The sequence below is a fragment of the Lepisosteus oculatus genome, unplaced genomic scaffold (genome assembly GCF_040954835.1).
Source record: "Lepisosteus oculatus isolate fLepOcu1 unplaced genomic scaffold, fLepOcu1.hap2 HAP2_SCAFFOLD_760, whole genome shotgun sequence".
Taxonomy (NCBI): Eukaryota; Metazoa; Chordata; class Actinopteri; order Semionotiformes; family Lepisosteidae; genus Lepisosteus; species Lepisosteus oculatus.
Window position 1 is genome coordinate 2491 of NW_027168321.1, and position 4759 is coordinate 7249.

A 4759-nucleotide genomic window follows, 5' to 3' on the forward strand; every position below is an offset into this window, starting at 1 on the left:
GCATTCGGTCGTGGGTACTGGAAGCTGAACCGGGAGATACTGGAGGAAGACGACTTCAGGGCACTGTTCCGGAAAGACTACGCGAGCTGGGGAGACCTGAGAGACGGCTACAGCTCCGTGGTGGAATGGTGGGAGTCGGTGAAGGACAGGACCCGAACCCTGGCGCAGACGTACTGCAGACGGAAGGCGGCCAGGGAGAGGAAGGAAGCTGCACGACTCCAGAGGCAACTCGAGGAGGAGTACAGCTCGGCTAACGGGGGAGGAGCCTTCAATTCAGCCCGGGCACGGGACCTGAAGGAGAGGCTCCGCAGACTGCACACGGAGAAAGCCAAGGCTTTCCTCGTCAAAGCACAGAGGGAGCATTACGAAAATAATGAAACCTGTTCCTCCTATTTCTTCAACCAGGTCCGGGGAGCCCAGAAAAAGAGGGTGATCCACAGCCTGAGACGGGGAGATGGAGAGGAAGTGCTGGACGAGAGCGACAAAGTAGAGGCGGCCACCGCTTTCTACACGGAGCTCTTTTCAGAGAAGCAGACGGAGGTGGAGGCAGGCGATGCTTTTCTGGAGGGGCTGACGGCACGAGTACCGGAGGAGGTGAGGGAGGACTTGGAGGGTCCGATCACGGCCGAGGAGCTGAAGGCGGCGCTCTTGTCCATGGAGAATGGCAAGGTGCCGGGGCCGGACGGACTCCCCAAGGAATTCTACACCTGCTTCTGGGACACCCTGGCGGCAGATCTGGTGGAAGTGGCGCAGGAGATCTTCCGCCGGGGGAAACTCGGAGACACCATGAGGGAGGGCGTCATCTCCCTGCTCTTCAAGGGAGGAGACGCCGCCGACCTCAAAAACTGGAGGCCGATCACGATGCTCTGCGTGGACGTAAAGATCCTGTCCAAGCTCCTGACCGGCAGACTGAGAACCGCCCTCCCCCACATCATCCACAGCGACCAGACGTGTGGGGTGGAGGGGCGATCCGTCAGCTGGAACCTCCAGCTGACCAGAGACGCCATCGCCTGGGCCGAGGACCGGAACGTGCCCATGATGGTGGTCAGCCTGGACCAGGAGAAAGCCTTCGACAGAGTGAACCACAGCTATCTGTTCAGGGTGCTGGAACGCTTCGGTTTCGGAGAGAGTTTCAGCCGCTGGATTCAGATTCTGTACTCTGACGTGGGCAGCAGAGTGAACGTGAACGGAAACCTGGGGGATTTCATTCCCCAGGAATCCGGAGTACGACAGGGCTGCCCCCTTTCACCCCTTCTCTATGTTCTCTTCACAGAGCCCTTAGCAGAGGCGGTGAGACGGGACCCCGTCATCGACGGCCTGGAGATACCGGGAGGCGCGGGGGAAACCCTGAAGATCTCCCAGTACGCCGACGACACGACGCTGTTCCTGAGGTCGGACAGGGGGTTGAGGAGGGCCCTGCAGGTCATGGAGCAATACTCCAGAGCCTCGGGGTCGAAGCTCAACCGCCGAAAGAGCAAACTGAAGTTCTTCGGGCCCTGGAAGCACAGGACGACGGCGCCGGAGGGTCTCGAGCTCTGCACGGAGCCCCTCAGAATACTGGGGGTTTCCTTCCAGAGCCAGGACAACGAGACCAACAACTGGACTGAGAGGATCGCCAAGGTGAACGCGAAGCTGGGTCTGTGGAAAACGCGGTCGCTGTCCTACACAGGGAAAGTGACGGTGTTGAAAGCAGACGTCCTGCCGGCTTTGGTTTACCTGGCGGTGGTGTACCCGCTGCCGGCCAGACTCAGACGAGCGCTGCAAGGGATGATCTTCGGCTTCGTCTGGGGCGGCAGGTACGAGTCCATCACCAGAAACCGGATGTGTCAGCCGGTCGAGGAAGGGGGTCGAGATGTCCCACATTTCCCCCTGAAACTCGACTGCATCTTCTTCTGCAACCTCTGTCGGGCGCTGCGGGAGCCCATCGGCCACAAGTACCAGTACTTTGTCAGGCTGTGGCTCTCCATCCCGATGAGGCACTTGGTCCAGTGGTCAAACACTGGGCCCAAGGCAGAGAGGCGACCGGAGTTCTACACCCACGCTGTCAAGTGGAGCAGGAGGTACGAGGCCACGAGACAGCCAGAGCTCTGCACCAACCACAGAGCTCTGTACAAAGAGGTGAGGGGGCACCTGGTCGCCAACGAAAGGCTGCGAGTTCCCAGACAAGTCTGGGAAAGGACGCAGCCGAAAGAACTGGACAACGAACTGAAGGACCTCAACTGGATGGCCGTTCACAAGAGACTGGCTACCAGAGAGGTCCTCTACAGACACTCGATTTCCAGGAATCCGCATTGCCCCCGGGACACGTGTTTCGTCGAGGAGACTCAGGAGCACGTTTTCTGGAGCTGCCCCTTCGCCAAGGCGGTGTGGGGCAGAATGGACAACATAATGCAACTCCTGGAAACGAATGCGGTGCTCAGCTACCAGTACATTCTGCTGGGGCTGGCACCTACCGGACTGGACAGGGGGACGCAGTTCCTGTTGTGGCTGCTGCTGTCCCTCACAAAGAAAGGCCTGTGGGACGCGAGGAACAATCTCATCCGGCACAACATCGAGTGGGGAGCGAGGGAGCTGGAGGAGAGGATCCTGGCGGACCTCAGGAGGAGGATGAAGCGCGACGTTGCTAAATGGGGTTTCCCCACGGCAAAGGAGCGCTGGAAAGGCCTATGGACCCTGTACAGGGATTAATGGTTTACAGCAAGCGGTAGGGTTTGGAGGGACACTCATAAAAGCGCAAATCCGCCCACCCTTGCAAGGATTGAAAACGGACAATCACCGCCGTTCCGCCGTTGTTTTAACTTGTGGAGTGTTATTGTATGAGATGTTTTCCTTTTGAGATGTGTTTTTTTCCGAATAAAATCTGTTCTTATCAGTTTAATATCTGATACGTCCCCCATCGGGGGACCACATATTAAACGGATTTTTGGAACAGGGAGCTGGATCAGGAGCTTGCTCCGTCCTCTCCACGCATCGGCCCGGTATTGCAGCGCCTCCGGGAGCGGTGCACCACCTTCTCTCAGCGGTGAAAAGACAGACGTAGCAAGCAAGCAAGCAAGCGAGGTGGACTGGAGCTCCTTCTTCTCGGGTCTCGTCTCTCGTCCATCTGTGTGTCTCTCTCTCCCCCTCCCCCTCCCCGTCTCCGTTCCCGTGCTCCCTCTGTGCACTTTCCCGCGTCTCGACTCTCTGGGCAAGCAGGCCGGCCCCCTTTTCGGCTCCCGTGCGTTTTCCCTCCAAAAAACTTAGTTTTTTCAGCCTTTTCCCAGGGAGGCAGGCGTGGCTTGTGTGTGTGTGTGTGTGTGTGTGTGTGTGTGTGTGTGTGTGTGTGTGTGTCCCCGTCCTCGCAGGCGGGCCCCTTTCGACAGCCGGGCGGTTTCCCTCCAAAAAACTTAGTATATACACCTTTTCTTCCTTTTTTTCCGGCAGGCGGGCAGGCGCGCGCGTCTGTGTGTGTGTGTGTGTGTGTGTCCCCGTCCCTCCCGAGAGAGCGCTGCCCCTTGCCTCTGCCCGCAGGTGCCGACGGTCCGCTTTCGCTTGCAGCTCGCTCGGCACAGCTGCTGCTGGTGGGAGGGGCCTAAGCTAAGGAGGCCGGCCGGCTGGCGCCCCCCTGCGGCTGCGGTCGTTGTCGGGCCGTTGACAGGAGATCCAAGAGCAGGGCCCCCGCCCGGGACTGGCGGGCAGGCAGGCGAGCAAGCAGGCAGGCAAGAGAGGGGGAGAGCGGAGTCCGGGCGGCCGGCAGCCGCGTGCGGACCGGGCTCCCGAGGCGTCGGCCTGCGCCGCTGCGCGCCAGCCGGACGCCCGCGCGCCCGCCCAAGGCCGGCGTCGGGCATCGCTTCTCGGCCTTTTGGCTGCGATCACAGTACGTGGCTTGACCGCGGCTGTAGGAGCAGTCAGAAGGAGAGAAGGTGAGGGGGCTTTTTTCCCCGGACCTGTCTACAGGCTAGGCGGGAGCATTTTTCTTTTTTCTACGTGGCGGAGGAGGATCCGGCCATTTCGGAAGGATGGAGAGAAGATCGAGCACCAGAGAGGCGAGGCTGAGGAACACGATCCGGTTCGTTTTGAAGGAGGAGGAAGAAGCCCAGGAGTTGATCTACAGAGATACTTTTGAGGAAGTGGTGCTGGAGGAGACCTTGGGAGTGCACCCGGAGGACACTTACTGCCTACAAGACTTTCCCGGGAGGAAGGTATTTGACCTCACTTTAATCACTGACACTAAATGCAATGAGGTTTGGTCACTTGCTAGTGAGCACAGGAATGAAGAGCCACTCAAACGGTTTTATATTGAACCTTTATTTGCACGAGAACTGAGGCCTTTAACAGTGCATGTATTCAACCCTTACATGGCGGAGGAGGACATTGTGAGCTACCTCAAGCGCTTTGTGGATGTGCAGGATGAGGGAGTCAAATTGCTGGACAGAAAGAAATACTGGAGTGGGAAAAGACGGTACCGAGTCCGATTCCGGTTTAGTACGCAGGCAAGCGACGGTTTACTACACCCGCCAGCTTCCTTTACTATCGGTTCGAGCAATGGGTACTTGTTCTATCCGGGCCAGCCCCTCACGTGCAGGCGCTGTGGACAAGAGGGCCATATAGCTCTGAACTGTAGAGTGCAGATATGCAGAAGGTGCGGTGGTATCGGGCATGTTGGGTCCGCTTGCACTGAAGACATCAAGTGCAATTTATGTGGAAAGCCGGGGCATGCCTATAGGGAGTGCCCTATAAAGGCTAGGAGCTATTCCGCAGCCATGAGCAGGCCACGGAA

At 58.6% G+C, this 4759-nt stretch overlaps 1 non-coding gene across 1 annotated transcript; it reads left to right on the plus strand.

The window, feature by feature from the left end:
* The first annotated feature begins 2825 nt into the window (after nt 1-2825).
* Nucleotides 2826-3012, plus strand: LOC138235117 (U2 spliceosomal RNA). The gene has a single exon (XR_011188011.1). It is a non-coding gene; the product is annotated as a U2 spliceosomal RNA (small nuclear RNA).
* Nucleotides 3013-4759: the final 1747 nt, after the last annotated feature.